The sequence below is a fragment of the Rattus norvegicus genome, chromosome 20 (genome assembly GCF_036323735.1).
Source record: "Rattus norvegicus strain BN/NHsdMcwi chromosome 20, GRCr8, whole genome shotgun sequence".
Lineage (NCBI taxonomy): Eukaryota > Metazoa > Chordata > Mammalia > Rodentia > Muridae > Rattus > Rattus norvegicus.
The window spans coordinates 54,821,322-54,834,294 of NC_086038.1; positions in this window are offsets into that span (position 1 = coordinate 54,821,322).

A 12,973-nucleotide genomic window follows, 5' to 3' on the forward strand; every position below is an offset into this window, starting at 1 on the left:
CCTCAGAAGATGGAAAGATCTCCCATGCTCATGGATTGGCAGGATTAATATAGTAAAAATGGCCATTTTACCAAAAGCAATCTACAGATTCAATGCAATCCCCATCAAAATACCAATCCAATTCTTCAAAGAGTCAGACAGAACAATTTGCAAATTCATCTGGAATAACAAAAAACCCAGGATAGCTAAAGCTATCCTCAACAATAAAAGGACTTCAGGGGGAATCACTATCCCTGAACTCAAGCAGTATTAGAGAGCAATAGTGATAAAAACTGCATGGTATTGGTACAGAGACAGACAGATAGACCAATGGAATAGAATTGAAGACCCAGAAATGAACCCACACACCTATGGTCACTTGATTATTGACAAAGGAGCCAAAACCATCCAATGGAAAAAAGATAGCATTTTCAGCAAATGGTGCTGGTTCAACTGGAGGTCAACATGTAGAAGAATGCAGATCGATCCATGCTTATCACCCTGTACAAAGCTTAAGTCCAAGTGGATCAAGGACCTCCACATCAAACCAGACACACTCAAACTAATAGAAGAAAAACTAGGGAAGCATCTGGAACACATGGGCACTGGAAAAAATTTCCTGAACAAAACACCAATGGCTTATGCTCTAAGATCAAGAATCGACAAATGGGATCTCATAAAACTGCAAAGCTTCTGTAAGGCAAAGGACACTGTGGTTAGGACAAAATGGCAACTAACAGATTGGGAAAAGATCTTTACCAATCCTACAACAGATAGAGGCCTTATATCCAAAATATACAAAGAACTCAAGAAGTTAGACTGCAGGGAGACAAATAACCCTATTAAAAAATGGGGTTCAGAGCTAAACAAACAATTCACAGCTGAGGAATGCCGAATGGCTGAGAAACACCTAAAGAAATGTTCAACATCTTTAGTCATAAGGGAAATGCAAATCAAAACAACCCTGAGATTTCACCTCACACCAGTGAGAATGGCTAAGATCAAAAACTCAGGTGACAGCAGATGCTGGCGAGGATGTGGAGAAAGAGGAACACTCCTCCATTGTTGGTGGGATTGCAGACTGGTAAAACCATTCTGGAAATCAGTCTGGAGGTTCCTCAGAAAATTGGACATTGAACTGCCTGAGGATCCAGCTATACCTCTCTTGGGCATATACCCAAAAGATGCCTCAACATATAAAAGAGACACGTGCTCCACTATGTTCATCGCAGCCTTATTTATAATAGCCAGAAAATGGAAAGAACCCAGATGCCCTTCAACAGAGGAATGGATACAGAAAATGTGGTACATCTACACAATGGAATATTACTCAGCTATCAAAAACAACGAGTTTATGAAATTCGTAGGCAAATGGTTGGAACTGGAAAATATCATCCTGAGTGAGCTAACCCAATCACAGAAGGACATACATGGTATGCACTCATTGATAAGTGGCTATTAGCCCAAATGTTTGAATTACCCTACATCCCTAGAACAAATGAAACTCAAGACGGATGATCAAAATGTGAATGCTTCACTCCTTCTTTAAATGAGGAAAAAGAATACCCTTGGCAGGGAAGGGAGAGGCAAAGATTAAAACAGAGACTGAAGGAACACCCATTCAGAGCCTGCCCCACATGTGGCCCATACATATACAGCCACCCAATTAGACAAGATGGATGAAGCAAAGAAGTGCAGACCGACAGGAGCCGGATGTAGATTGCTCCTGAGAGACACAGCCAGAATACAGCAAATACAGAGGCGAATGCCAGCAGCAAACCACTGAACTGAGAATAGGACCCCCGTTGAAGGAATCAGAGAAAGAACTGGAAGAGCTTGAAGGGGCTCGAGACCCCATATGTACAACAATGCCAAGCAACCAGAGCTTCCAGGGACTAAGCCACTACCTAAAGACTATACATGGACTGACCCTGGACTCTGACCCCATAGGTAGCAATGAATATCCTAGTAAGAGCACCAGTGGAAGGGGAAGCCCTGGGTCCTGCTAAGACTGAACCCCCAGTGAACTAGACTATGGGGGGAGGGCGGCAATGGGGGGCGGGTTGGGAGGGGAACACCCATAAGGAAGGGGAGGGGGGAGGGGGATGTTTGCCCGGAAACCGGGAAAGGGAATAACACTTGAAATGTATATAAGAAATACTCAAGTTAATAAAAAAAATATTTCACAAATAAAGGATTAGGGTAAAAACAGGTTCAGAGAATGACCAGTAGAGACTGCTTATCTGCAGCAAACACCACAGAGAAGGGCTTCTCAAACTTCAAGGGACTTTAAAACACTGTCTCGAATGTCCCTAGACTTTACACTTCACAGCTTGGTGTTCTGATATACACAATTGAGAATGAGGTTCAAAAAAATCCGTCCCTTTGCCTAATGTGCTAACTGCATTTGAACTAAAAGGGAAAAAAGAAGAGGCTCAAGGACTAGACTTGACAAGTATGGACTCATTGCTGATGGTAAACTTTAGCGCCAAAGAGTCGTGGGTTCACCACTGAGTTCTGACAGATACCTCTCAGCAGCCATGAAACTGAAAACATTAAACTTTTAAAATCCTAATCTTTCTAATCTACAGAATTTAATGACAATAACGGCTATCTTGTAAGTTTGTATAGCACTGTTCAGCATACCCAATAAATAGGAGCTATTTAAAAAAAAAAAAAGAAAAAGAATGGAAAGCAAATAGTAGCATCTTTTCTTAGCTGAGCAGGTAAAGAAAATGGACTGTGAGTACAAGATCCTGTAATAGTGACTTCCTTCTACTGAGCATTATGGAAGGCCACAAAGGATAATAACTAACTTTGGGACCTAGCCTATGTGCTGAACTCCATAGTCTAAGTAACCTTATCTTGGTATATAAGGGCAGAGATTCTAGACAGATCCAAAGCATGATGTGCTCTCTACCAGAACAGAAATTCTCCAGACTTCAGAAATGTTTCCCTGCTCTCAACACCAAATATTCCCCCACAGACCATATTTTCTTCAGTTTGTAAATCAAATAATCAAATCAGAGCACTCCACTAATTCTAAATTTATTTGAAATGAAGAAATGTTCTAAGGAATTTATCTTCTGCCAGAAACCTGAATTTATTAGTAAAGTCATTAAGGCAAAAACGCTTGAACACAACAATTGCAAAGTTTGTGTCACTGATCTTTGAAAGATGCTAAAGGCATTTCTCCCCTATGGGCTTAAGAATCCAATTAAAGGCTACAGAGTTCAACTTTAATGAAAATAAAACCTTTTACTCCAAATGTGATAAAAATAGATTTGAATTCAGTGTAGTCTTATACTGTGTGAATAATGTTAGAGTGAGTTGAGGATGGGCAGTGCACTGAAAAGAAAGCTGTCTTTTGTACATTCATTAGCTATTATTACTATAATCTTTTTACTAATTCTTTCAGATATATACACATATACAATGTATTTTGATTATATTCACCCCTCCAACTACTTCACCCCAACATGACACTCCCAATTCTATGTACATTTTTATAAACCTCAGTGTTTTTAAGAGTGACTCCCTTCTACTGAGCAGTATGGAAGGCCACAGAAGATAATAACTAACTTGGAATCTGAATAAACACTGGATGTAGACTATGTGTTGGGATCCAGAGTCTAAGTAAGGTTCTCTTGGTATAAAAGAGCAGAGATTCTAGGCTATCGAGGTCTGATATTTTGATATGTATTGTAATGTTAATACCGGTGCCCAAGGCCTGGTTGCTCACAGGAATGAGAGAATCCACACAGACAGTATAACCTTGGCCCTTGATTTTAAACTGTTGGTTAAATAAAAAATGCCAACTGCCAGTAGCTGGCCAGAAAAGACATAGGTGGAGTTTGAGGTTCCCAGACTTGGGGTCTAAGGAGAACATGAGGAGTGGGATGAAGATGGTGAGAAAAGAAGTCACCATGGAATAAGAATCTTAAAATCATGGCAATGCGGACTGGCCTATTGGAGATAAGAGCAACCGAGATGGTATATAATGAGCAATAACTCAGGACTATCAATAGGAAAGCAAATTAGAATAGCATAAAGATTAGATATCTGCCCAGCTCTAGTGCTAATAAAGGCTTATTATAAATTGAAGGTCGCTCCTGTCTTTTTATCTGGGAATTGAATAATCAAAGTTGGGGTAGAACCTACCTAACTGGTAAGATTAAATATTTCCACAGCACTAGACAAAGAGACACCATTCTGTGGGGCCAATGAGCGGGGCATGGTCAATATACCAAGGGTTACAACCACAAAGAAAACTGCCTCTTCCTGTCCTAGCAGCCATCAACCTTTAATAACTTCTAATCTAGGAGTTGGGAGTTCATGAATCCCTTCCCATTTTAGACTAGAATGATGACTGGCATAATATTGGGCAGATCTTGTGCAGGTACCATAGCAGTTGTGAGTTTACAAGTGCAGCAGTCTGTCATGTACAGAAGAAACATTTTTGCCCCAATATTTTCCAATCTATAGCTCCCACACTCTTTTCACACCTGCTTCCATAAAGCCCCCTAAACCTTAGGAAGAAGATATATGATATAAAGATTCCATTCATGGGGTTGGGGATTTAGCTCAGTGGTAGAGCGCTTGCCTAGGAAGTGCAAGGCCCTGGGTTCGGTCCCCAGCTCCAAAAAAAAGAACCAAAAAAAAAAAAAAGATTCTATTCATAGCTGAGCACTCCACAGTTTGATGGTTTTTTGTCTTGATTATCTATTTTTTAAAGGGGTAAGAAATGTTTCTAGATGAAGGTGTAATGAATTGTGTTCAAATCAAATTATCTTTGATTCTACCTCATGGCATTATGCACAATAAAAACTCACCCCCTTGGATTCCAGCAATGACTAAAATAGGTGTGACAAATGAAGCTATGTACCATTGATAGGTGAGGGATAAGGGTGTTCATCCAGCATGAGATATGCATGCATTTCCTTCCTTGTTATTTTTTCTTTTATTGAAAATAGATTCTTTTCACATACAATATACTCCAGCAACAGGTTCCCTTTGGTCCAATCTTTCCAGCTTCTCCACACCGTTCATCTTCCCCAGATCCATATCTCCTCCTATTCAGAAAAGAGCAAACCTCTGAGAAATGTCAGCCAAGCAGGACAAAACAAGGTATGGTAGACAAGTCAAATGGTCTCATAACAAGGCTGGACAAGAGAACACAAGGAAAAGAGGAAAAGAGTCCCAAGAAAAAGTCAAAGATACACCTACTCCCACTGTTAGGAGACCCACAAAACACCAAGCTAACAGCCATAATATATACATAGAGGACTTGCTCCAGGCCCAGGCAGCCCCTGTCCTTACCAATTTACTCTCAGTAAACCTATGGGAGCCACACTTGATTCAGTGGGCCATGTTTGTATCTGCCCCCTTTCATTCCCATAGTCTTTTCTCCTCTTCTGTGGGATTCCCCAATCTGGAAAAAAAAAGACCCAATTGAGATCTCCAATTTATACTCTCTTCACATGATGTTTGGTTTTGTGCATCCATTCCATTCTCCTTCTGAAGGTAGTTTCCCTAAAGACAACTGTACTGGTTCCAATCTATAGTAACCAATCATTAGAAATTATTTCATTGAACCCCCCACAGTGAGGAAATGTAGACATGTTTGGTTCTACCCTAGGTCTCTGGCCTGTCTAGCCATTGGTTCCTGATCATCCAGGCAGTATGGAGCATGGACTCCCTCACTAGTAGAACCTCAAGATAATCAAACATTAGCTGGCCAGTACCATAGGTTCTATGTCACCACTGCCCAGATACATCTTATAGACAGGACATATGGTAAGTAAGTAAGTAGAAAATTTTATGTCTGAGTTCCTATCCAGGTTTCTCTCTCTGTAGCCTGCAGAGTACCTTCTACAGCCAAAGAGATTAGAACATAGAGTGAAGGTTCCAAGCCTGCACCAGTTTGACCGCTTTACAATCAATAAGCTATGTGGAAGTTGTGCTTGTAAATGGGATGCTGCTCTCAGTTTTAGAGAATCTGTTGAATATGTCATTTTTAACAGCTGAGTAATACACCATATTATAAAATATACCATATGTTCTTTTTCCATTCTTCAGTTTCACAACATCTAGGTTTTTTTCAAGTTTTTGGCTACTATGAATAAAGTCACAATGAACAAAGGTGAGCAAGTGAACTTTGAATATAGGCTTAAGTGTGAAAATAGAAGGATAATGAGGTAGATCAATTTCTAATTTTGTGAGGAACTGCCATATTGATTTCATAGTGGCTGTACAATTTTGTACTCCCGCCAGCAATGGAGAATTCTTGCTCCACATCCTCAGCAACATGAAATGTCACTTATGTCACATATTTCAGGCATTCTGGCAGATAAAAAGAGAGAAGACCAGAGTATTTTGACTTGCATTTCCCTAATGGCCCTACTTTTATTATTTTATTTATTTATTTATTTATTTATTTATTTATTTATTTATTTATTTATGGTTTGGGAGACTTTTATTGATTGCTTTTGTTTCACTAGGACTGACCAGTCTTTTAAGTGCTTATCTGATCTTGATTTAACTTTTGAAAATGGTATCTACCAAGAAAAGTATTCGTAGACTTCTGCCAGGTCATAGCACCATTTTGTTTGCTCCTCTGAAGACACCACAGTCTCAAGGTTTCCAGAAGGTCTACTGCATGCACAACAACTGGTAAGGGAACTTCTCTAACAGTTATACCTGCTGAGAATCCTGAGGAGCCCAGTGATCTCAGGACTCATCACCCCCAAGACCCCTGCTCCCCAAATTCTACTCCCCTTCCAGCCTGCGCATTCTGTTGAGGAAGATCACCACATTGTCTACTACTCTGAAGACACCACAGTCTCAAGGCTTCCAGGAGGTCTGCTGCACACAGGGCAACTGGACAACAGACCCCACAGTGTAAAGGCCCCCCATGAGAATGACTACAGGCAACAACTTGACTGCTCTTCTGAAGACTCAACAGTCTGAAGGCCTCCCAAAAGATCTTTTGCAGCCAGAACAAAAAAATCAGCATCTTGTCTGCCTCACTGAAGATCCCTAAGTCTGAAGGCCTCACAGGAAATATGCTACAGCAGAGCCACAGGCCTACCAGGAGACCAGCAGCAACTCAGGGTCACAAAAGGAAAACTTCACAGAAGAAAACTTCCCCAACCTAAAAAAAAAAATAGATGGACATAAAGATACAAGAAGTCTACAGAACCCCAAATAGATTGGACCAGGAAAGAAAATCCTCTTACCACATAATAATCAAAACACTAAATGCCAGAACAAAGAAAGAATGTTAAAACCTGCAAGGGAAAAATGTTAAGCCACATATAAAGGAAGACCTATCAGAATTTACACCAGACTTCTCAACAGAGACACTAAAAGCCAGAAGATCCTGGACAGAGACCATGCAGACACTAAGAGAACACAAATGTCAGCCCAAGCTATTATACCCAGCAAAATTCTCAATCAACATAGATGGAGAAACCAATATATTACAGGACAAAAAGTAAATTCAAACAATATATATCTACCAATCAGTCCTACAAAGGATGTTAGAAGGAAAACTCCAACACAAATTGGGTACCTACACCAAAGAAAACATAAGATATTAATCATCTCACAACAAAGCCAAAAGGAGGAAATCACATGCACATAATGACAACTATAACAACAAACTAAAAATCATCTGATTTTAACATAACTCAATATCAACAGAACTAATTCCCCTATAAAATACATAAGCTAACAGATTGAATATGCAAACAGAATCCAGCATTGTGCTGCTAAAGAAACACACCTCAATAACAAAGACAGACACTACTACACAATAGAAGACTAGAAAAAATGTCTTCCAAGCAAACAAATCCAAGAAACAAGCTAAAGTTGCCATGCTAATATCCAATAAAATAGAATTTCAACTGGAAATTTTCAAGTAAGAGGAAGGACAGTTCATATAAATCAAAGGAAAAATTCACCAAGAGAAAATCTCAATTCTGAACATCTATGCCCCAAATGTAAGGGCACCCAACAGAAACTTTACAAAAGCTCAAAACACACAATGAAACCCACATAATAATAGTGGACGATTTCAACACCCCATTCTCACCAATGGACATGTTATTGAAACAGAAACTAAACAGAGACACAATGAAACTAATAGAGATTATGAACCAAATGTATTTGACAGATATCTACAGAACATTTCACCCTAAAATAAAAGAATATTCCTACTCAGCACCTCATGGTACCTTCCGCAAAATTGACCATTGGTGTGACTCTAACCAAGCAAGTGAAAGATCTGTGTGACAAGAATTTCAAGTCTCTGAAGAAAGAAATTGAAGATCTCAGAAGATGGAAAGATCTTCAATGCTCATGGAATGACACCATTAATATAGTAAAAATGTCCATCTTGCCAAAAGCAATCTATAGACTCAATGCAATCCTCACCAAAATTTCAACTCAATTCTTCATAGAATTAGAAAAAGCAACTTGCAAATACATTTAGAATAACAAAAAACCCAGGATAGTGAAAACTAGTCTCAACAATAACAGAACTTCTGGGGATAAACACTATTCTTAAGCTCAAGCTGTTCTACAGAGCAATCTTGATAAAACTAAATGTTATTAATACAGAGACATGCAGATAGATGAATGGAATAGTATTGAAAACCCAGAAGTAAACCCACATACCTATGGTCACTTGATCTTTGACAAAGAAGCTAAAACCATCCAGTGGAAAAAAAAGACAGCATTTTCAACAAATGGTGCTGGTTCAACTGGAGGTCAATATGTGTAAGAATGCAAATTAATCTATTCTTATCTTTGTACAAAACTCAAATCCAAGTGAATCAAAAACCAGATACACTAAAACTAATAAAAGAGAAAGTGGGTAAGAGCCTTGAACACATGGGCACAAGGGGAAATTTCCTGAGCAGAACACCAATGGCTTATGCTCTAAGATCAAGAATTGACAAATGGAATCTCATAAAATTGTAAAGCTTCTGTAAGGTAAAGAATACTCTCAATAGAACAAAATGGCAACTAACAGATTGGGAAAAGTTATTTACCAATCCTTCATCTGATAGAGGGTGAAGGTACAGAGGGAAATTTCCTAAACAGAACTCCGATGTCTTAGGCTCTAAGATCAAGAATTGACAAATGGAACTTCATGAAACTGAAAAGCTTCTGTAAGGCAAAGGACATAGTCAATAGGACCAGCCATCAACCTTCAGATTGGGAAAAATCTTCACTAACCTCACATCCAATAGAGGGCATATAGCCAGAATACATAAAGAACTCAAAAGACAAAACAAAACAAAACAAAAAAACTAAAGAACCCCATCAAAAAATGGGGTATAAAACTAAACAGAGAATTCATGACAGAGGAAGCTTGAAGGTCTGAGAAGCACTTAAAGAAATAGCCAAAGCCCTTAGTGATCAAGGAAATGCAAATTAAAACAATCCTGAGATTCTACCTTATACTAATCAGAATGTCTAAGAACAAAAACTCAGGTGACAGCAGATGCTTGCAAGGAAGTAGAGAAAGAGGAACATTTCTCCGTTGCTGGTAGGATTGAAAACTGGTACAACCACTCTGGAAATCAATCTGGAGGTTCCTCAGAAACTTACAAATAGATCTAGCTGAAGACCCAGCTATACCACTCTTGGGCATATAACCAAAAGATGCCCCTCTATGTCACAGGGGCATGTGTTCCACTATGTTCATAGCAGCCTTGTATGTAATAGCCAGAAACTGGAAACAACCCAGATGTCCCACAAGGGAAGAATAGATACAGAAAGTGTGCTTCATTTATACAATGGAATACTTCTCAGCTATTAAGAACAAGGACATCATGAGTGTTGTAAGCAAATGGATAGAACTAGAAAATATCATCCTGAGTGATGTAGCTCAGACTCAAAAGGACATGCATGATTTATACTCAATAATAAGTGGATATTAGCAAAAAAAAAAAGTACAGAATAACCAGGACACAACTCACAGGACTCAAAAAGGTTAACAAGCCAAAGCACCCAAGTAAAGATATCTCAAACCCACTTGGGAGGGAGAAAAAAACTGTCACAGGGAGCAGAGCGATGGAGGTTGGGATAGGAAGAAGAAGGGGAAACATTATCAGGTATTGGTGGGAAAGAGGACTGAAGCCCTGAGGACCAGCAGAAAGAATGGAAACAGGCAACTTCAGGAGGTAAAAAGTGGGGGAACCCTCTAGGATATACTGGAGACCTGGGAGGTGAGAGACTCTCAGGACTCAAAGGGAGGGATCTTGGATGAAATGCTCTACAGAGGGGAGGGAGAACTTGGAGGGCTGGGATTTCCATCCCATAGTCAAATTCTCTAGCCCAGAATTGATCCTGTCTTAAGAACTGCAGAGACAAAAATGGAGAACATGAGAGAAAGAAGGTCCAGCGACAGGCCTAAACTGGAATACAGCTCAAGAGGAGTCTCCAAGGCCTGACACTATTACTGATGCTATAGTGTGCTTGCAGACAGATGCCTAGCATGGCTGCCGTCTGAGAGGCCCGACAAGCAGCTAACTGAGACAGATGTAGATACTAGCACCCAACCAATGGACAGAAGCTAAGACCCCAGTGCTTGAATTGGGGAAAGTCTGGAAGAAGCTGAGGAGGGCAGCCCCATGGGAAGACCAGCACTCTTAACTGAACTGGACTCTGGGAATCTTTCAGACACTGAGACACTAACCAGGCATCATTACCAGCTGCTATGAGGCCCCTGATACATATACAGTAGAGGACTTCTGGGTCTGGACTCAGTGAGAGAAGATGTGCCTAATCCTGGAGAGTCTTGAGGCCCCAGGGTGTGGGGAGGCTTGGTGGGATAGGAGTAGGGGTGAAGGAACAACCTCCTGAGGGGGAAGGGGTAGACCAGGAGGGGGATGAAGTCTGGATTTTGAAAAAGGATTAAAGAATAAAGATAAATATTATTTTAAAAAGAAAATTATGCACATATTTTATATTTTCAAATTAGGTGCAATAGTTTAAAAGTATGTCCTTATGATTTTTTGTATTTCTTGTGTTCATTGTTATACCTTCTCTTTCATTTTTGATTTTTTAAATTTGGATATTCTTTTTCTGCCTCTTAGTTAAATGGCTAATGTTTTGAAACCTTGTTGATTTTCTCAAAGGAGCAACTCTTTCTTCCATTGATTCTTTGTTTTATTCTTTCATTGATTTCTGCCCTGAGTTTGATTATTTCCTCCCATCTACTCCTTTCAGGTGTGGTTTCTTCTTTTAGGTCTAGAGCTTTCATGTGTTAAGTTGCTAGCATGAAATCTCTCTGGGTTTTTTGTTTTCATTTGGTTTTCCTTGTTGTTTTTGTTTTGTTTTGTTTTGTTTTTAATGCTGGCAATTAGTGATATGAAAGTGCCACTTGCAACCACTTTCATTGTATCTTATAAGGCTGAATGTGTTGTGGATTCATTTTCATTATATTCTATGAAGTCTTTAATTCCATTCTTTGTCTTGACCCAACTCTCCTTCAGCAGAGTTGTTCAGTTTTCATCAATTTGTAAACTTTGTGTTTTCTATTGTTAATATCTAGTTTAATCTATGGTGCTTTGATAGAATGCAGATATTATTTCAATTTTCTTGTGTCTACTGAGACTTGCTTTGTGCCAGAGTATGGTCAGTTTAAGAAGTTCCTTGAGGTGTTGTCTTAGGGTTTTATTGCTGTAATCAGACACCATGACTAAGGCAGCTATTAACTGCTATTAACAACATTTAACTGGAGCTAGCTTACAGCTTCAGAGGTTCAGTTCATTATCATCAAGGTAGGAGCATGGCAGCGTCCAGTCAGGCATGATGCATGAGGAGTTGAGAGTTCTACATCTTCCTCTGAAGGCTGCTAGGAAAGAAGACTGGCTTCCAGGCAGCCAGGATGAGGGTTTTAAAGCCCAAGCCCAAAGTGACACACCTATTCCAACAAGACTACACCTCCAAATAGTGCCACTCGCTGGGCTAGGCATACTCAAATCACCACAGTTGCTAAGAAAAAGAAAATCTTTTGTGTTTAGGGAGAATGTGCTGTAACTATCTTTTAGGTTCATTTGGTTTATAATGTCAATTATCTCCGGCATTTCTCTGTTTAGCTTTTGTCTGGATGACATGTCTATTGGTGAAGTGTGGTATTGAAGTCTCCCTTTATCAGTGTGTGAGGGTCACTGTGTGATTTAAACTAGAGTAGTGCTTCAAAAGAACAACAAATGTTGTTGCCCTTTTGTTTGGGGCATAGATGTTAAAAATTGAAATTTCTCCTTTTGTTTGTTTTTTCCCCCCTTTGGTGAATATGCAGTATTCTTATGTAGGTGGATGTCATTATGCAGGTGAAGGCAGATACAGGATACAATGAGGCCTGTCATTGGACTAGAAGGAAGAATAAGCAAGGGAAGTTTTAGAGAGGCAGAGGAGACCAGAGCGAGGAGGAGGCAGTTGAGAGAACATGGCGGCAGATGTTAAGATTTCTCTCTGTACATATTACAGGTTGTTGTTGTTATGACTATTCTTAAGGAATGGATGTGTACAGGATTTTGTGTTGTCTACATGGGCAAATTATGTCTTATCTAGGTGGGTGGTTTATATCCTTATCAATTAGTTGTATTGTGGATTGAGAATTTAACATGTAAATATGATTGTTGGGTTACAGTTTGTTGAGTCTTGATTTTACCGGGTGGCTGGAACCAGAGAATTCACGGCTTGCAGAGAGCCACAGGGAGATAGCTAATCTGAGATGTATTAGTGCTAGTTCCAATGGCCCGTTGGAGTCAGAACTAGTGGTATGCTCAGGAACCAGTTCCATTGCTTTTTGTTATTTTTATCACAACATTCTTACCCATCTCTTTTGATTAATTCTATTTTGTTAAATATTAAAATTGCTATATCAGCTTGTTTCTTGGTCCCATTTGCTTGGAATAACTTTTTTCCAACTCTTTATCATGAGGTAATGCTTATCATTTATGTCGAGGTGTTTCTT